The sequence below is a fragment of the Haliotis cracherodii genome, unplaced genomic scaffold (genome assembly GCF_022045235.1).
Source record: "Haliotis cracherodii isolate W230 unplaced genomic scaffold, xgHalCrac1.p SCAF_8, whole genome shotgun sequence".
In the NCBI taxonomy this organism is placed as follows: Eukaryota; Metazoa; Mollusca; class Gastropoda; order Lepetellida; family Haliotidae; genus Haliotis; species Haliotis cracherodii.
Window position 1 is genome coordinate 47,406,937 of NW_027266341.1, and position 22,939 is coordinate 47,429,875.

The 22,939-nt window shown below is 38.9% G+C and overlaps 1 pseudogene; it reads right to left on the bottom strand.

Annotated features, from left to right (window-relative positions):
- Nucleotides 1-4,886: 4,886 nt before the first annotated feature.
- Nucleotides 4,887-22,939, bottom strand: part of LOC139450653 (cubilin-like) — a 32,657-nt pseudogene continuing 14,604 nt past the window's right edge.

Sequence of the window (22,939 nt, forward strand, 5' to 3'; positions counted from 1 at the left end):
TGTCCACCTACATCTCTCGAATGACAAAATCAGTGTAATATGACAACGTGAATGTCACGATATGACTTATTTCAACATCAGGGTAAAGTCCGTGGTTTTACCCGATTGGGACCGCCAGTGAGCATATCAGATAGCCGGACCACCACCCGTGTGATAGACCAGTGATTTATCAACACACACTGACATCCCTACGACAACAAGACGAACTATATGATAAATGTTCTATGACCTGATACACTCTGCGACCACCCCTCTCATCAATTACCTGAGTGAGGAAGTGAGTGAGCGAGTATGGTTTTACGACGCTTTTAGCAATATTCCAGCAATATCACGGCGGGAGACACCAGAAATGGGCTTTCGACGTAACGAGCGAACGCCATAACCACAGAAATGATGTAGAAATGATGATTAAACCCATCTCATCCACTCATGTTTAAAATCTTGTGAGCAGCGATTTAATACTTGTAATGTGACGTAATGTTGTGTATGAGACTACCATGCAACAAATATAAGTTTGAGATGATATGATATTATATGTGTGCCCAAATGCACTGAGGTGATATAAAATACTGAGGTGATCATACTCTAATCTCGCATGAATAAGTCTATAAGTCACGAAACAATAAACATTTCTTTATGGTATTTGCTACATGTTCAGTATGAGAAAATGTACTTATGTAGGGGCTTAAATGCTGCAGTTATATATTACTACGTATGAGTGTTCCCAATACAAAATACGTTATCGCGAACAAGACAAATTTATACAGACAAAACTGCTGCGAAATATAATATTGATTCAAATGGGGAGCAACATACCCTTCTCAAGTGATTTGCTTGTATGTTTGATGTAAGGGAAGTCCAACTTTTGATTTAATAGATCACTTTAGTGGTGTTTGTCATTTTGATTTGTGCAATGGTACTACCTTCTGAAATAGTGTTCTCGAGTTCCAGCAATATCACTTTTATCTCAGTGTCCAAGCGAGTAATGCTTACCTCAGAGTTTCAGCTATTTATCATGCAGGCATGTCCGTTAGGAATAGCCCAAGGATATCAACTCAGGTCAAAATACGTAAGCAGCAGATCCTTGACCAAGGGACGCAACTCATGCACACATAATTGTGGTGCCACAACTCCATCCTATCCCAACACAAACACCGTGCTCCTTGAAGTACCAGAACGTAAGTGTAATACTGTGCGCTTTGTTATTTTTAATGTGCTTTGTCCATTATTAATGATAAAACAAGAAGTTTAGCTTCTTGTCAACTCCAGTGTCTGTATAAACCCAATGTGTGTTCATGGGCGGTATAAATATAGTTAAAAGGTTGGAAAAAATAGTTTTGCTTCAGACAGCTGAAACAAAAAGAAATTGCCTGGCGCAAAACGTATATTGTTGCAAGATGTTTGTCTGTAATTTAAATCAATATTTGGTATTGCTGGTATAGTAGCTGAAAAAGCCAGGCTCTAAACGGCCCCTCCCTCCTCCCCCATCCATAATATGATCATGAAATGGTCAGTCGCTCACTATAAGCACCGACTGTTCTGTCAGGTTCCATTACAGTTTCATGCATACGAGAACGCAGCTCGTAGCACATTCTTGACATTCGACTGTGACATATTCTGGAATAACTGGACACTCGCGAACGCAATGACTATTAACATTGGCTGCTATTTTTGTACGATATGGGAAACAATTTAACACTAGTATCTACCTTTAACCCAAATCATGAAAGCAATTGTCCATGGTTCAACAACACCTGCTATTTTGAATCAAAGTACAAATATGGAGAAGGTATGGAAATACAAAATTATCAACAGCCAAAGGCCAAAACACCTTAGAATGCCTTTGACCAGTTCCAAATATGAGCATAAATAATGTTTTAGTTACTCCAGTTCGAAGTGACTGGTCCTGATCAGCAGACAGAAAGCCCTCTGAACACATTCACTTTTCAGGCCAGCCGACTTCACCCAAACGAAGGACTCTGCATGGTTGCTGATCCTCTCAACGCACTGCACATAGACTCGATGCAGTTGTCGTTCGGTAGCATCTCCTTGACAAAACTTACTCTGGGCTGATTTGATATGGCACTTCGCTTGGTTGACACTTATTCCAGCACCGACCAGCTGTACAGAACCATCAACAAAATCGACCCGAAAAGACCGGTGTAGAATAGGTCTTCAGCAAACCATGCTTGCCATGAAAGGCGACTATGCTTGTTGTAAGAGGCGACTAACAGGATCGGGTGGTCAGGCTCGCTGACTTGGTCGATGACCCTATTGCGTGGAACGATGCTAATGATGTCAATCACTGGATTGTCTGGTCCAGAATCGATTAGTTACATACCGCCGTCATATATCTGGAGTAGTGCTGAGTGCGGCGTTAAACAACACACAAACAAACAAACAAACAAACAAACATCAACAAAATCAACACTGACATTGAGATAATGTCCTACATCATTGGCTCGTATAGGACAACTGTGGAATGCCTTGTTTTCATCATTGGTCTTGACATGCTTCATAAGAGGACCAGCAGACAAATAAATGTGTTCAAAAGTGCACATTACAATTCTATCATTAAGAGCCTTCACGTTAATCAACCACGCCCTCCCATTATGATCAGTAGGTATTAGCGATCTAGGGAAGAGCAAGAGTTGTGGGATCTATTGTCTGACATCATACTTCGTGTGAGGGTGTCAGTACCCTGAATTTCTTGTTTTGTCCAATCAACAACACCAAAAGTATATGAAACATAAATATTTGTGGCTTTAAACTATTTCAGCTCTGATCTCCAGATTTTCATAAGTCGACATTTATACTCTGCCCGAAGATTTTCCTTGATATGGGCATTCTGGAGTTTGTTCCTAACCAGCATCCCTGAGTACGTATAGGCCTGACCTTCCATGAGATGGTCAATAATTCCTCCCCCAAGTAGATTTATTCTCCCTCTTCTACCTTGCCACGTTTCAGATGAAGAATGTTGCATTTATCGAATCCAAAGGATATGCAAATATAATAAGAAAAGGACTCAAGGAGAATCTGTCTTTTGGTATGGATGTAAGGGGTGCTGGGGATCTGTCTGAGGAGTGCCAGGATGATAAGCTTCCTCTTTGCAAATCGAAAAGCTTAAAGGATTTAATAACAAACAGAAAAGCAAAGGACTAAACGAATCGCCCTGTAATATTCCTTTTCTACTAGAAATGGGTTTCGAAGTCTCTGTCCCTGAGAATACATCTAAAAGTGAGTTTACTTGCAATTCATTTACGACTTGAGTAAAACAAGTAGTCGCTCGGGGTAGTGAAGTCTGTCCAACACATTGAGAGGATACGGTGGTGAGATTTAGCCTCTTCAAGGATCATTTTGTGAAATAGCAATTGATCTTTATAACCACAGCATCCCTTTCTGACTCTTTTCTGCTCCATGTTTTGTTTGTTTGTTGTTTAACGCCGCACTCAGCAATATTCCAGCTATATGACGGCGGTCTATAAATTATCGAGTCTGGACCAGACAATCAAGTGATTGGCATCATTATCATCCACACAATTGATATACGACGACATGAATCAAGTAAGTCTGCGTGCCTGACCCCCGATCCCGTTAGTCGCCTTTTATTACAAGCATAGTCGCCTTAACAGTAAGGACCGCCTCCGTGGTCTAGTGGTAGGGCCCCCGCCCGGAGAGCGGAAGGTCCGGGGTTCGATCCCCGGCCGCGTCATACCAAAAGACTTTAAAAGATGGTACTTGTTGTTACCCTGTCTGACGCTCGGCATTAAGGGGTTAAAGCAAGGACTGATCGGCTCGGAGTCAGTATACTGTGTCTGAGTGGGGTATTCATGTTAAACTGCGTCATGCTATCTCAGTGGGCTAGCACTATAAATCGGCATCAGTCCGGTCTATAGTACAAGAAGACACACACACACACGTGCATGCACGTCACTATATAAGTGCATTAACCTTGGACGCGACGTTAAACCCAATTTCACCCCATCTCACCTTAACGGTAAGCATGGGTATACATCTACGAAAGTGAACTAGTACTGTACAAGTGTCAAAAGAACACTGCTGGAATGCTGTGCGCAGCAATTAAAATACTTCCACTGTTTGCAGGAGCACCGATGGCTATATGTTTTCCGGCTGGTGAAATTTGAGTGAACTTTGCAAGTGACGATGGATTTATATATTCACAATATTACAGTTCGTCAAACTGTAACAATAACTGTAAAATACATTATTTATCTATTCAATGTGGGGAAAAGTCCATGTGAGGAAATATATTGTGAAGACTGTATTATGTTTTCACGTCAACGTGGTGGCTAAATCCTAACTTTAATATGAATTTAATTCTTGTGTCATGTTTGTCCGCACTGAAGGTGATGATAAGCACGTTGAATATTTCATATTCAGTCCTCTGTTTCCTATTGTGACGACAGGTGCTTGCAAACTGCACAAGTAACAATGTATGTAATTGATTACCTTGTTACTGTTAATTCAGTGTTGATTCATTTAGTCACACTTAGGGACGCGAGGTGGTTGCAAATTTCTAGCAATGCATGATGTATGTACAATGCAATATTTGGATATGAGTTGATTGTAAATTGAACAGATTACAACAAACTTTAAATACTTTGTCAGTCGGTCAGACAATAGTACTGTTTACCACACGTAGCACACTGAAAGGGTGTATTGCATCAGTGAACTTCTCCACAGCCCAAGAGATGGGATAAGAAGAGAAAGGGCGCGAACCTCACATATTAAATAACAGTTAAATGTGATCAAGCTGTGATCCTTTGAAAGGCATTTAGAAGTTGGAACAGTTATTGCAATTGTTTATTCATGGCAAGTTGAGAGGCCATAGGCCCACAGTCAACATATTTACAAGGTATGCGGGTTTCTTCCAACGAACAATGCATGATGTGTGTACAGTGCAATATTTTCCAATAATGTAACATTTGAGTTTGACATGAGTATGCAAAACAGATTGATATTTAGAAAAGATGTAAACTTTTTGGTATATATTTGTTTCTTGATTGCAGATAGGCTGTTCAAACAAGCATAAACTGATAAACAACATTAAGATTACAATATGTACAAATGTTGTTAGAATTTTGAAATAATCCATCGTACACCTCTCAATTATCAACTAGAAACAACATTGTTATGTGTATACTGGATCATTTTTGTTGTTTTAACCTGTAATTTTGGAACAGTTATTGCCTTTGTTCATTCATGGCAAGTTGAGAGGCCATAGGCCCTCAGTCAAGATACTTACAAGGTATGCGGGTTTCTTCCAACGAACAATGCATGGTGTATGTACAGTGCAACATTTTACAACATTGTAACATTTGAGTTTGACATGAGTATGCAAAACAAATTTAAATTGTCATTTGGAAAAGATGTAAACGTCTTTGATAATATATATTTGTTTCTTGTTTGAAGGTAGATTGTACATTCAAGCATGAAATGATCATGATATTTATTTTCAACAAGAAGAAAATTACAAAATGTACAAAAATTGTGACGATAAGAAAGATAGGTTAAAATTGAATTCACTGAGTAGAAGACGAATGGGATCAGAAGTACGTGTGTACTGGGTCATTTTTGTTGTCTTAAGCTGTACTTTTGGCAGTCAAAAAGTGCCATGAAAAATAATAATACATATTTCTTACATCATTATGTAGCCAGTAGGATGTACAATACGATGGCCGAGAAAAAAGTGCGAAAACGTGATCTAATTGTTCTTTCGTATCTTGAGGTCTGTATTTGTTTTAAGCCAAACGAATCTTTAAAGTGCTAGCGAGGAGGCGTGGCTTAATTAGTCCGGCTAGCAAGCCGATTGGGTATTACCACCATCCGGCTTCGTGATCGTTTCATTAGTTGTGGGGAGACCTGTTTTGTTTACATTGTAGATAATACCGCTATGGATTCCATGTGTGGCAAGAGCATGGTTGCTGGGGGCATGTCAAGTCACCTCGTTTTAACATGAATAATTTTAAAAATTGTAACGGGACTTGTCTCATTTACATATACTTATCTCACAACAGCAGCATGCACCTTAGCGAGCTAAATACATAATGTTTATTCCTTATACAGGATATTTACCATTCACAAACACACTCTCGTGGTAACCTCAACACACATACCCGGGCGGTATTGCACATGTGTGTGACCTTTCATATTTACTTCACAAATTCAAAACACATGCATCATACGAAAGTCCCGCTGTTACGGTCTTTGGGGTTATCTATGGCTTCACAATCAGATGCATCGCTAGGGGGTGACCTCACAAAGGTTTGTGATAGCGAAATTATCTGACAATACGGTGGGGGGTCATCCTTCGTGACTTCATTGTAGGCTGGGGGTGGTGTATTAGTAAACATGACCGCCGGAGTAGAAGTTTCAGTTGCCGGGCAGTTGGAAAGAGGGATGGAGAAGACGATGTTCAGATTGATATCACGTGTTCTGTTTCTTTGCGACTGGTCATTGGACGTGGATTTTTTCCTTTTGCAAATTACACAGCAGCAACACGTTGCTAAAACCACAACTGCAATTCCGCCGAGTACACCTCCAATTATGCCTCCTACTTTCGAGTCTGAAGAAGCTGTACACAAACAACATGAAAATGAAGGAAACGTTAAAAAAAGAATGTACATGTAATGTGTATTTTGACAGTGTCAGGCACTGAATGTTTGTATCACCAATGTATTACTGCAATATACACGTTTCAAATTTCAGTATAATCCATCAGGTTACGTCCGTAAAAGTCATTCCCGCTATTCTGCCTTTTACACAATGGAATCTGTTTCGTCGGATAATCGAAACAGGTTTTTCTCTGGCGTTGAAGTTTGTATTGGACGATTTCCCTTAGGTTAATTGCATTATCACATTAACGTTTTTACGGTTGACTGTTTGGGTTAAAAAAGCTATTGCAATAGCACTGCGATGTTATAACGCTAATGGGTTACCATTGCAATATAACTGCGGCAGCGAAGTCTGCCTGTCATTCAGTGCCCACCAGTCCACCTCCATTGAACACCCCAAAACCAAACATATCCCTTAGCAATCAACACATATGTTACGTATAATGTTTTATTTCATGTGGTCTGGTACAACATAGGTAGTATATTGTAACCGTGGAAATTCGCTGCAGGTGTTAATCAACACAAACACGATGGAAATGTACAATGACTGAGACAAAATAAATGTTTAGCTGGAATGACCGATTGATGCATCTCATTCATCTAGTCTTAAAGCTTCAAAGTATTTAGAAATGAATGAATAAACTCTAAATCTTACCTGCAGATGTTTGCTTGACGGCAGTACTTGTGAAAGCCAACTGAAATCCACTTTGGGACCAGGCACCATCAGAGTGGAATCGAACCTTCATACTCTGTGTTGTACTCTGTGTATCTGGTCCATCCGTTCCACACCATTGACCGAGCAAGTAATCAGATGGTCCCGTGACTGATACAGGAATATAACATGCAAATGTATGCGGTATTGTGAGACGTGTGCTATACTTAGAACTAGGTGAAGTTAAAAAGGTATATTATTTGAACAATTCGATCAAAAAAGGTCCAAAGGCTGAAGAACATTGGAACAATTGACTTTACTTTATTCATATTCTTTGGAGTTATATTTAGTTATTACCACTTTGCTGACGAAGCCCTCTTCGGGCACCAATTATGGTAACAAAATGAACATTGAAACCTCCACAATGCGAGCCCCATTGTAACGTAGGGCGTGGACGTCTATCAGCTTGGTGAAAAGGGCACAACTCAGCACAACGATTCCTTTAAACCGCCGCACCAACCCTACCACCTGGTGTAACTTGCAGGACTACCATCCAGGCTGATGGGGTTTCATTGGGTAATAGAGCAAAGATTGTCTGACAAATACAGTTACAATCGACAATCTAGAAATAACTTCTTTAACCCTGATAAAATTGTTCAGATATCGCACTGTCACTGTTACAATATTTTTGGAAAGCCCTGAATCGGGGAGGCCATTACCCTCATAGAGTTGTACATAGTCGGATGTACAATGAAAGGAAGACTGAAGGTTGAAATGCATCGCTCTAACATGGATTACGTGTCCATCAACATCAGTGCTGATTGTCCATTCACAGTTCGCATTCCTAAAATTGAAACAATACATTATAACAAACTGTGCCTGTGGTATAAGCGCTTACACGAATATGTGAAAATAAGGGAGACGTAAGAACAAAATATCTTCGTGGCACAAAATATAAAACAAACTTTTTCTAGTCTGTCGACAGTTGGCAATATTATTAGCAGTATTGGCTGTATTCCCCATTTTGCACAGGACATAATTTGCGGTATCAGATTGAACAAAACCTACCTTAACATTCAAATAACCAAAGTTACCCCCACAGCTATTTAAACATATATCGTCGACCAAACACAATCATTACAGATGGTGAAGGCATGGGTCTACCCATGATTTTAGCTGTAAGGTTATTGCCTGCTAATACATCAGTTGCTGTAACATGCCTGACCTGGAACAACAGAACGGAAAATATATCGTTGTTGTTTGTTTGGGGGAGAAAAGGAAACATGTGCACACACCAATGAAAAAGAACCGCTTCACCTGTTGACTGATGTATTTCAGAAGGGGTATTAGAAAATCTATGTAATCTCTATAATTCAAGCTCTTGCCGTATAAAAAATAAATTTAGATGTATGTGATGCATAGTGCCTACAAATAAAGAAATGTTTGTTTGGAGCTCACCTGGCTTTAATGTGACAAACAATTCGTATCTCACTTTTCCAATAGTGGGAGTAAAACTTATCTCTCGTGGAACGCCGCTTGATGTACCCTAAACTTCAACTTATAGTCTGTACTTACGTTGGGTAGTTCAGGGGGTAATTCGGTGACTCAATCATTTTTGTTTCAGAAGAATCTATCTGTTGAACGTCTCCACAGCCTGAAAGACAGAATGAGGTAAACTTTAACAAGGTCTCTACATTAGATCCATTAGAAGAGACACTTGTGTCTGGATGGTGAGACGGGGTGTGATCATGACCTTATTTATTTGTCAAGGAATAAAACGTTCTGAACGTTCTGGGTTGCCTTCATTAAAAAGGGATTAGATTTTGTCCCTCTTAACACTTTTAGATTACTGACCCAACTTTTCAATTAATATATATGACACGGTTTGTGATTACAGTTACACAAACTGCTTACAGTTACAGTTTCTATAACTGTAATCACTTTTTCCTGAAGATGGAACTGAAACATGTAGGAGAACAATCCGTATTGTGTCATTATTTTGTGAATTTCTTTACATATAGATAGCACATGCCTATGTAACACCTTGAAGTTCGCGAGCGACACGAAAGTTACCGTATATCTTTAATATAGATAACTTTCGAAACATTTCGCGAGCAACACCAGTTTACCAATCCGTTGCAACCTTACGTACGGTGCGGAAGCAGTGATCACTACAATTATTCATCTGTCATATACGATAACTTTCAAAATATTACTTCTATCTTACATTGATATAGGGACGCAAAAGCCCTTTTCATAATGATAATAAAAATGACAAAACCTTTTCCATAATCGTAAGAACTTCCTGCTAAAAGCTCAGTCCATAATATGATTCCGACTATATCATAAGTATGTGTTTATGAATCACTATCTAATAATGATGATACCAGATGCGGACAACGGAGCGTATCCTGCCTACCCCACCGGTTGCGGCCATCACAAACACGTACAAACACAAGTAAATTGTTAACTTGACAAAAACACGGGCACAGATGGTGAAAGTTAAATAAAGTGAAGTGTGTCGGACATAATTCCAGTCACCGATGTGTCAAATTTGGAAATGTCCTCGACATGTCTACTATAATTTTGTACAAACAAGGAGAGGCGACTAACGGGATCGGGAATATTCCTAAGAGAGGCGTTAAACAACCAACAAACAAGAAAAAAGTAGCCTGATTATCGATGATTTTTCTGACACTATTTTAATGGTTTGAACAGGAGATTATTTAGATTTATTTAATGATAGATATTGAGCTTATATTAGAATAAACATTGTTGGCTTGTTATGGTACTGTACTTATGCGCAGCTAGCGGAATCCCTTCAAGTTGAAGGAATATGTTAAGAGCAGAAGTTATTTCATAATGGGATTGATACTAGAGACATCAATATTTACATTTTCGAACAATTTCAGCACACTTTCTTCATGTCATCCGGCATGTTAAGCGAAGAATTGTTCATTTTTGGAAGCCTAAACTAAGTTTTCCGTTTTTTTAATTCTATAGAAGAGAATAAATGTGTGTTTTCTGTAAGGCACAAGAAAAGTGAGCACCTAACGTTGCGGTGTATTCCAAAGAAAACCCTCGTCCTGTAAAAGAGTACTTATCCGTAGCTCACAGAATCACTTCCAGTTTAAGGGATATTTTAACAGCGTAAAACTCAGCAGAAGGATAAGATGTTATTTCATAATGGGATTAATACTGGAGACAACAATATTTACATATTCGAACAATTTCAGCACATTTTCTTCAAGTCATCCAGCATGTCTAGTGAACAATTGTTGATTTTGGGAAGCCTAAGCAAAATTATACTTTTTTCCAGTGTCTTATTCGTCCTTTTTCAATTCAATAGAAGAGAATAAATGTATGTTTTCTGAAAGGCACAAGAAAAGCGAGCACCTAACGTGGCGATGTATTTCAAAGAAAACCCTCTTCCCGTAACAGAGCTGTCAGAGTGGAAGGTGATGGTCATGGAGTTGCTGGAGCTGGCAACGTGCGTGATGGTCGTATCACAGTATTTAGCCAAGGCAGGGGCGTCAGACGAGGAACCTTGAATAAATATATGGTTTATGTTAATCATCATTCCCGATTTGACGAATAATTCATTGCATTTCTATACCAAACACTTCACTCAAATCGTCGGCTTAGACGCATAAATATATACATTTTCTGAAGTCATGAGAATAATAATACTGACTATTGATCAGAAATATATATAGCTGTTTCTGTTAATGCTATTGAACAACAATTCAAAAGGAAGTGCAGTATGATTATTTTTAAGCACTTTTGTAAAGTCATACATTGTGCTTACCATCACTGAAGAGAAGATAATCATGTGTACATAATGTCGAGTATTGTACAGAAAGATACAAAATTTCCACTTTTATTTTGTATCCAACAGTTGCGGCTATTGTCCATATGCAGGCAACGTTACTGCAAAGAAAAGTGCAACATTAACTTGAAACATATGCACAGATCAAAACCATAAAATTGCTTATATGCTTCTGTCAATACGTAAAATCAGTCAATGTGTACAATGAGATTAACTGAGACAATTTACAAAATGCCTCAATATCTTATTTTAACAATTTGACTGAACAATCTGTCAAATTCATTTGACACTGTGACTTAAAATTATAAACAAATTATTAAAAGCATCACAATGAAATATATTGTAATCATGTTAGGATTAGAACAAACAAAAATGCCCATACAGTTCGTTTTCTTTTAATCATATCAATTTCAGTCACTTGGCCAGGGAATTCAATATCAAAATGTTTTGTTTGGAATTCCTAATCATAATGAAACGAATGGACAGGGTTTTCAGTCAATTTGTTATATGACTGAAATATTTCGGAATTTTGTACATTGGCTGTAATAAATATATACCAGCATGTAATGATATAGCACACTACGCCTGACCGTAATGTCTTCAGCATTTGTTTTTCCGTAACAATGAGTGGGTAAGATTTTAAGACGCAATATCGCATTAGCAATATCAGGGTTTGACACATTGACACATATGGACAAAAGAACCCTGACTTTCACAAGGCGACTGTCCCAAGCCTGTTACAATGTAATTACTATTAGTTTAACTATTGATCGGCCCGTGAAGATCCGGGTAAAGAATAGGTCTTCAGCAACCAATGCTTGCCCTCAGAGGCGACGATACCTGTCGTAAGAGGCGACTAACGGGATCGGGTGGTCATGCTCGCTGACTTGGTTCATGCATGTCATCTTATCCCAATTGCGTAGATCGATGCTCATGATGTTAATCACTGGATTGTCTGGTCCAGACTCGATTATTTACAGATCGCTGTCATATATCTTGAATATTACTGATTGCAGCGTTAAACAACACACAAACAAACAAACAACATTGGAGACCTATACGAGTTATAAAATAACAAGCTTGTTTGTTCACAAATTAACGTTTGTACTTATTACTTACAGATTAAACAACATTAACTGACTCAGTCACTCACTTGAAATGAAAACAATTAGTCATATACTTCAGAAGTATGTCAATGTTCACCAGCTGCAGGATTAGTCATACTGACTTGGTAATTGTAATTTGCTTTGCAGAAAGGACAAGAAATGATAATGGGGTCTTTTTTGTGGCCCACGGTATCTTCATTACCTCCCGGCACTTACGAAATACTCAACCGTCTAGAATATATAGGTTATGAAGGTACTCATGTATGTTCATATGAGTGAGAATAAGACATCCATCATTTTAACACTAGGTTCTTGTGTGCTAAATGAATACATACAGGTAAAGTATGTCGAAACATAAAACAAGTCATTGACTCAAACTGATTTTCATGGGACTTGTGTCACGTACATTTGGAACAAAGTCGGCTTCTTTTGCTCACATTGGTCACTGTGTACTCCAACACGGCCAAAAGTAACACTACTTGCAAGTGTAAATAATAACAAAGGCTAATTGTTAACTGTTTGAAGACGTCTGATTATGTCAATACACAAATTTCAAAGTAATACAAATAATTAATATTTGAAATTTCCAAAAAGCCAAAGAGAGGCCACCTCATATGTATTTCACTGTTTTCTAATATGCATGTCTCTCTGCAGTTTCATTATTTGACACAGCATTTTTGTGTTTATCTATTCATTGAAATCTGTTTGTGTGAATTTGGTTATTGGTTATTGAAACTGTGTGTGTGTAAAATACCCGCCTGCCCGACAGTCCGAGACGGTATATTTTGCTAGAGGACGGTCAGTTTGGGGGAATTTTATACCCTATGTAACTACTTTATAGACTATTTAACACACTGTAATCTTAATCTCTGCAACAACAACAAAACAATGCCAGAACTGCAAATACAATTTAAAGGGTAGATCATCTAGTGGTGTTTTGTATCAAAGTTTACATTTTCACTGATCAACGAAGTTTCTCATATCCGAGACGGGGGTGTTCACTTTGGTTAGGTCCGTACTTTACTTAATATATTTCGGCCCTTGAAGATCTGGGGTAGAATAGGTCTTCAGCAACCCATGGTTGCCATAAAAGGCGACTATGCTTGTCGTAAGGGACGACTAACGGGATCGGGTGGTCAGGCTCGCTGACTTGGTTGATGCATGTCATCGATCCCAAGGATCGACGATCATGATGTCAATCACTGGGTTGCCTGGTCCAATAGCTGGAGCATTGCTGAGTGCGGCGTTAAACAAAAAAACAAAGAAACAACAAACAAACAATATATTTCATCATAAACATTTCAAAGATATACCTCACAGGGCTAGATTGTTTTAAAGAGAGGGCATTAACCTAAATGAGACAACCTTAAGCGAACACGTTGCAAGGAAGAACACGGCAACAAATCCGTTTCATACGCTTCACCTCCTGATCATGAAATGTAGCAACCTCGGGGTATCGCGGTACTTGTCATGTACGCTAAACGGAACAAAATGCACTCACTATCCTTAATGATTATTCGTGTTCCCTATATCAGATATCATTTATTTTATCAAACAATGCATATTTTACTGATAAAAGTTCATTATCTACATAAGTAGCTCCGAGTACAAGCCGGGCCTCACGCTGTTTGACAAGGGAGAGAACTCCATCGTATCGCGGTACAGAGAAAAGTTGTGTATGGAGGTCCGAACTGGACAAAAAGAGGACATAATTCTACCAACCTCTTGGTATGATCATGCAAGACCATCATCAGTGATTTGTCCTGACAAGTGCAAAGACAGCACAAGTAAAATTCTAAATGTGTTATCAGTAATAGGAATTCAATGCATATTTACCGAAAAGTAAGAGAAAAATATTTTTGTAAGTCAACAACAAAATATCAGAAATGATATTCTAAGACTGATAATAAAAAAAAGGATGACAAAAATTTGTCACAAAATGGAAAAAATGTTAAAAGTCAACAATAAATACATATAAAAAGCACTCCTAGTATGCCCAAAGTGTGTATTTATCTTTTGGCTACTAGTGAAGAACGTATTTCCAAGTTTGGCATTATGGCCGTTATGATCTTCAAATAGATTCTGGGCACAGAGCGGGGAAAAATGTGCGGACTACGTAACTTCCGTTACCTTATCAGTCGCCATGAATATGCATATGATCTAGTTCAGGTCGATAGAGAAAGTTTACTTGGGGAACTGCGGGTTATATCGTTGGCCATTGATAGTTGGGGGTAAGGAAATATTAAAAATGATGCCAGAAGTAAGTATCAACGCATTAATAACTCCTTACTTACAGCAGACGGAACATTCCGTGGAAATTGAAATTGTTTACGAAGTGAGCACTTACTAGTTACTGATTTGCATTAATAGACAGCTGCTCAGAGGCGTGTCCCGCGTGGACTACCGGAAATCACAAATGCCGCGATACAATGAATGCCGCGGTACCACGGGGTCCGAGTATATATATATAACGTGTAAGTATAAAACGTCAAAGCCAGAGAATACCCAGTCTCGATTATGCATCGATTCCATCTGGGAATAGTGGTGAAAATGATATGAATGGATCGCTGAAAATCAATAGTAACACCAGGTGTTCGCTAAAAGGGTAAGCATGCCCTGTGCTGCCCTGCCGGTAGCACCCGCCACTCACACAGTTCGCCACGAGAAGGCGGCCTGTAAACAAACCAGACAATCAAGCTATCGATGGACCAGAAAACAGAAAATGGGGTAATTATGTCAAGTTGTCAATCACATCGGTTAGAAACAACCCACACACAGCTGGTAGAGAGTAGGCTGAATAGGTCCACAGCATGACGCAAAGAGTGTGTACATACCGTAGGCCATGTCTTTTGTTGGGACACAGACGGAACTAATTTGAGGTACTTGATATGTTTCATTGCCAAATGGTGTTCACAGACTCGGTTAGAATTATATAATTATCAAATTTCTTTCTTTCTTGATTTTTATGTTCGGCGGATCCGTAAACCAATTAATACAAAAATAAACCTAAATATCTTAATGGTGGTTGTCATGGCAACGTTTCTCACAGTGTTTCACCACTTCTATGTTTTACATATTTATACGCAAACATTGACAAGTAATAAACATTTGGATTTTTTCTGTTGCAATTTGCTTAAAACTAGGCCCTTTTGACTCATAGATTGAGTGTGCAATATATAACACAGGCAACTTCAGCTAAAGGAATTTGTGTGTGGCGTGTTTATGTTACTAAGAATGTTAGGAATACAATCCATTAATGATGCAGGTCACTGTAACAGGATCCTAGTTCGTTCAAGGGCGCACAACAGGTTATCAGACGATTGGGTCAAGAACTCGGTCCCTCGTGTTTTTTAAGAGTTGTTTTTTGATGAACAGTTGACTTGCTCTTGCATGTGATGGGTGTCACAGATGGGGCAGGATGCGTTTATCTTTACGAGAACATCTGGTATCATCATTATTAGACATAGTGATTCATAAACACATGATCACGAAATAGTCGGTATCGTACAATCTACTCTCATGAATGTAGAAAGGATTCGTGCTGTCGCTTAGTAAGTTGTTATGAAAGTAACCTGTCATTATCAATGTTTATATAATCCTAGACCACATGTAAGCATATACGTACTTTTCGTAGTTGATTGGGTAACCAGGAGACGTCAAATAGCCCGCCATGGAAGTAGAGGCGTTGAGTCTTGACCTTCCACAACTAAGCACATTGTGTGACTCTACATAAAAAATAGAAACCAATGAATTCTACTCTCTCAGTAGAGGTCTCATGACAGTAAGTAAATATTTCAAAAGTTAAAAACTTTAGAACAGAATATAAATGAAAAGTCAAATTAATCTAATTCGCAGTATGTAACCAGTTATCCCACATAATGGGGGAAAATCTACCACAACTGACAAATTGTTGATATGGCCTTAGTGCATTTACAGGCCTACGCGATCTGCATAAAAATTTCCAAATGCGAAAATGCTTACAGGTTGTCAATAAAGGTACCAGGAGTATTCGTACAAACGATAAACAACACCTACGGTTGACATCAGGCTACTGTTTTTCGAGATTTTCAGAGACTAATTTGATCTAATTTTAATACATGCGAAAATGTTCAAATATAATTGGTCATTAACGTGCTGATAGTTTGGTGTTCAATGTGTTCATCATTTGTACCATACTTGCAAATATTAACAATGATATGATAATAATGCTTCATCGTTGGGGTTGTTGTGAACAATACAAAGCTGTGAGGGCCAAACGAAATTATCAGAGTGACAAATTAAATATTCTGTCTATTTTACACACACACACACGCGCGCACGCACACGCACACGCACGAACGCACACACACCACACACACACACACACACACACACACACACACACACGGTGCGGTGCCTAACACACAATCATCGTACCGGCTTTGTATTTCAGATTAAACCCTCTTCCTCTGATGGAGCTGTCGGTGTGGAAGGTTATGGCCATGTAGTTACTGGAGCTGACGACGTCCATGGTGGTGGTACCACAATATTTTCCCAACTGAACCTTGTGGTATGAGGACCCTTGAATGAATATTATTCTATGCTAATCGTCATTCTTGAAATGTCTCGCTCCGAATCACTTCATAATACTTATGAAAAACGAAGCATTGTTTACCAAGCAACATTCAAATAAGGTCAACATGAATCCAGACGATTGGTAAATCCAAATATAATATATTGTTCAGAGATAACCGAAACCTAGTACAGCACGAAGGTCAATATCATCATTTTATTTATGTCAAGTATTTTTTTCCACAAAATATACATTGTACGTACCGCCTGTAAAGAGAAGATAGTCATTTACGCACGATTGTTCCATAGAAAGATCCACGATATCGACTGTTATTTTATATCCAACGGGTGCAGATATAGTCCACGTGCAGTGTAGGTTGCTGCAAGTAAATTTGCTGCATCAGCTTAGAACGTATGCACAGATCAAAACCATTGCATACATGTACAATCTCATATATAAACAATCATGTGACAATATGTGCGACCTTCATTAACCCTTGCCACTGATTAACAGTAAGTGAGCGTGCATGGTTTCTTTTGCCGCTTTTGGCACTATCAATGCAGAGTTTATTCTGGTCTACAAAAACTCAGTATGAGCATCATGTGTGAGCTGCCAGTAAATAATGCACACCACCTATACACATGTACCTATCGGACTGTGCCAAGAACATGCAATATTCAGTGATACATAAATGCTATTTTAGAAAAGGCAAAACATTCAAATATTTCGTAAGAATATATCGTCTCACTATTTAAAAGTGACTACTTATAAGTGACGTGTGCAGTGTCATTACTTGTCACGTACATGGTGCTATGTATCACTTGTGTATTGCTATTTGTCAATTGGAGAACTCTTCTTACCTGTTATGAAAGTAGTGCTACTTGTCACGTGTTTAGGGCTTTCTACTGGTCACATGTGTAGTGCACATATATACTGGCTAAAGTTACTCACTTGTCAAGTGTGTAGGTACCTACTTGTAATAGTATGATGGATAGCCAGGAGAGGTCAATGTTTTCTCTGTCAAAGAGGCGGAAAGATTTGACAATCCACAAACAGGTCCTGCAACGGCATAAGCAAACGGAAATGTAATACTCTGGATGCCTGTAAATCCTAAGCCATCACAACTTACATTGACGACCTCGGATGCAACTGGAGCTAAAACCTAAAGATGATATAAACTGTTAAGTCCCACTAGGTGCCTGATATTCTCAAGGATGTTCAACCTGATGTGATCAGGGCGTTGATAGATGACACAAGGTCTTGGAGAGCATTGCATAGGTAACTTTGTGAGTTACTGTAAGGTGGGTACCAGGTTACAAGCAGCAGTGTATCACAGAAGGGAAACTCTGGGTCACTCATTATTGTTCAAATAGAAAAAAAACATGAAGAAGAGTATGACTTTGATGACTCAACAATACCACAATGTTGAGCTTTGTAAAACATTAAAAACTCTTGTAGGGAAAAGAACAATTACCAGCTGAGTACTGCAGACGAAAGCCTCTTCCTGTGACAGACATGTCTGAGTGAAACGAAATGATCATGTGGTTACCAGAGCTGGTGATGTGTGTAGACGTATTTCTGCAGATCTTTGCCAGTGTGAGAGCATTCGTCGTGTTCCCTGAAATGTGAGTATGAAATAGCAATGATTAATTAACGAATGTACGTTGTTTCATTATGGGACTGGCATGTTACCTTGAGTAACAGGATGACCACTACGCTAAATATTCCCCATACCCTGTACCCATACCCTATGTCTTACCAAGAATGACACTCCACTCTGTAAAACTGTTCAATGTATGACTTTTAAGAGTCTCATTCAGCCACAGAAAAACATATCAATATCACATCAAAAACCCTTAGACGTCATTTTATTCATCGGACTGTTTGATATCATGATAAATGAAGGAAAACAAATGTAAAATCGAAGAGGACACATGTCCATTGTGTCATTGAGCTATAGACAATGAAATTCATATTACTTTCGTGTATCCTTATTATTGCTACCTGAGGAACAGTTTTTTTTCCAGTACTCTATCTGTCAAGTTATCCTGTACCTGTACCAAAAAAGGATCGTAGATATTTTTCTTAATAAAAAAACAAAATAACTGCATAACTGGCAATATTGTGTTCAAGTGAAATCAAAAACGTCTCCAACACACTTGCACGTGCATTTCATGCCATGGGAAATGCGTTTCACATCACAGTTCATGCTTTTGCTACCATTGCACGATTTCCAATCAGGCAACGGTGTCTGATTCATTCTGAAACTTTAAACTCAATTGAGTGTTAACACTACGTTTATCTACGCAATGCCCCCTCAACGTGTAAGGCGTCGCCTGACGACAGAACAACTGGGCAGATGTATTGGAATGCTTGATGCTGGCTATTCACAACGTGACGTTGCCAATGCACTAAACGTCAGCCAGAGCGCTGTAAGCAGGGCCTGGTCCCGACAGCAAAATTATGGTACAGCAGCACACCGACATGGGGGTGGTCGTCAGAGGTCGACAACCCAAAGCCAAGATCATTTTGTGGCTCTTCAGGCACGACGTCATCCCTTCTGGACAGCAACCAGCCTACGTAACGACCTCCTGAACGCCTCGGGGGTGAATGTGTCCACTCAGACGATACGGAATCGTCTTCACAATGCAGGTCTCTACTCGAGAAGGGCATGTGTCCGAATCCCCCTGACTGTTCGACACCGGCGGGAGCGATTGGAATGGGCTGAAGATCATGTCACTTGGACACGGAACGATTGGGTTCCAGTTCTGTTCACCGATGAGTCCAGGTATTGTTTGGACTTTACAGACAGGAGGCAGCGGGTGTGGCGACGACAACGTGAACGTTTCCATGATGCCAACATCAGTGAACATGACCGTTATGGTGGTGGTTCCATCATGGTCTGGGGTGGAATCAACAGAGATGGAAGGACAGATCTTCATGTCCTGGAGAGAGGAACAATGCCGGGGGTGAGGTACCAGGATGAGATCCTCCATGTGTACGTCAGACCCTACGCTGGTGCTGTTGGCCCTGAGTTCATCCTGATGGATGATAACGCCCGTCCTCATCGCGCCAGGGTGGTTGAGCAGTACCTTGAGCAGGAGACAATTGTCCGCATGGATTGGCCAGCGCGTTCGCCGGACTTGAACCCGATTGAGCATGTCTGGAACATGCTGCAGGTTGCCCTTTCACGCCGTAGAGCACAACCCACGACTTTGGCAGAGCTCGGATATGCCCTCGTGGAAGAGTGGAACAACCTTCCCATTGGGAACATCCGGGTGTTTATTGACAGCATATCTTGACGTTGTCAGGCCGTCATTGATGCAAGGGGAGGTCATACTCGATATTGACACTTCATCGACTAAGTGTAATGATGGACTATCCCTCATAACTGTGTAATTCTTTCTCTTGTTTGCTGTTAACATTTTGTAATGAAATGCCTTTTGGTGTTTGCAGATTTCAAACATTCCATATTGATACAAGTTCATGACGTTCATGAATTTTCATTCATAACATGATTAAACACGTTTCTGAGTCAGAATCATGTCTTTTGTTATGTTTGTGGTAACTTACACACATATCACCTAGTGAACCTTATCAAATTTTGAGTAGTATATAAAGATATATCCGAATATGTGAAACTACTCACATGTAATTGCTATATATTTGGGGCGGAGGCCTTAAATGCAAGTTGAGAAATTGTCGGTGGTTCAGCCAGATTTTGTGACAAGTCCAAAAGCAGTGAAGATTAATAAAATGTTAATTCAGTCAAAACAACACGTTATCACATTACTAACAGTAAGATAAAGGATTTCATAATTTCTGATTTTGCATTTTGAAATAAAAGCTAAATATACCACACCTCGTTATTTGCCTAAATGTTAATACACCTGTTTCTCGTTACCACAGACCCGTAGCTGCATCTGCAAGAGTAAGATAGCATAGATCCAAGGTTTACCTACCATCTTTGAAGAGAAGATAATCATTTTTGCACGATGGCCTTCTTTCCATATCAAGAAAGAGAACTTGAACCGTGATGGTACTTCCATACGGCACATTTATAGTCCATTGACAATCTAATCAACTGCAACATACAGAAAGTTATTCTTAAACAGAAAGCACATGCTTAGCCATACAAAATATTTGCAATGATATCATGACAGGCTTTGTCTCGGTAAATGCTAGTTCTAGTGACTAATATTTTTATATCAGAAGAACTTTGAAGTATGTGAGCTAACACTATTACGGCTTTGGGTTTCAACCAGTGTACAGATACAGTGTACATATATTGTGTACAGATTCAGTGTACAGATACAGTGTAAATATATTGTGTACAGATTCAGTGTACAGATACAGTGTACATATATTGTATACAGATTCAGTGTACAGATACAGTGTAGATATATTGTATACAGATTCAGTGTACAGATACAGTGTACATATATTGTGTACAGATTCAGTGTACAGATACAGTGTAGATATATTGTGTACAGATTCAGTGTACAGATACAGTGTAGATATATTGTGTACAGATTCAGTGTACAGATACAGTGTAGATATATTGTATACAGATTCAGTGTACTGATATAGTGTAGATATATTGTGTACAGATTCAGTGTACAGATACAGTGTAGATATATTGTATACAGATTCAGTGTACAGATACAGTGTACATATATTGTGTACAGATTCAGTGTACAGATACTGTGTACATACATCATGTACCGATACAGAGGACTAAGCGCGGTTGTCAACTCCATGAGCCGACGTTTATTCATTTGGGTTCCTGCGGTACAGCCCCTGACGACGTTGGTAAAGAACCACAAGTCCTTGTGCTAATAAAAGATGGAGGGATTCGGGGTTTAAATCCGCTTTTCCAGTATCAAGGGCATTATTTGAATCAATTCATCGTCTTGTCAATATATAAGATCGTGTTATGAAAATGTCGCTGAGAACAAAAAAATGATATGAGATAAATAGAGACACAATAAATATTACTTCGCATTAATTATTCAAATCTAATTTTTCGGTATGTTTAATGCTGCAATCAAACTTTACAACTAGTACATGTACATCTAGTTTTTTAAACCAGTAGCATATTGCATATTGTATATTTACCCATGTACACACTTTGACATGATGAATCATTTGGACGAGGAAAATAGGTTCTCTTACACACCCGTGGGCGAGAAACACATGTGAGATAATTGGTGTCAAACATATGTGTGAGATCGAATTCCAGGCCAGTGATTGGCTACTCCATGGTGATGACCTGAGGTCAGATTATGATTATGACAGCAAGTTACTCCTGCTGTAGTCGAATGTTAACCAACGTCTGTGTAGAACGTTATGGGTTTAGAGCCTTTACCCCTAGGATGCCAAAGATGTCGCTCCTCATCAACCTTCGCTTCGAAGTCGGATAAAACTGAAAATGCATCACGCACACTAATACACTTCACAGTTATGAATTATGTGGGAAAGTCCCTTTTCTGTGACATCCATTGTCATTTTAGGCAAAGTAAAACTTTTGAAAGTGACCTCTGAAAATTAGGTACATCCTAAACTTCGCTATTTTTGATACTTTATTAATACAATCACGACGTTCATTATTTATTCGGCCTATATGTTTAGATATCTTAATATCATATATTTACTCGAAGAATTGAATTTAAAAAATAGCACATCAGTGAGCATGATAAGATTTCTATCTGTTTTTCACCAATTCACCAATGATAAGTGTACTTTCCGCCATATTGGATACAGTGTTTACAAAATCACAGTTCAGGTAAGCCGGTTATGAGAAGCCTATTACATCTAGTATATTTCAAACTCGATGCATACATCCCTGATTTCCTCATAAAATTTAGAATCAAATGACAAATGGTCTTTGTCACAAATACAAATCAAGTTGAAATCAAGCGAAATACATTAGGTGTGGAAACGAACGCTGTGCTCGTAAAACTGTACTTGTTTGAAATGTATACAAATCAAAATTCAGATTTTACACTGTGTAGCATTCTCTCCTTTTTTGAGAGATCCATTCGTTTATTTGTTGCTGATATTAGTTTTATAATATTCATGAGAAGAGTGTGGTAGCACGAATAATGGATTTAAAATTATACATATTAAAATAACAATAAAAAGTTAAATTAAACAGAAATCGTG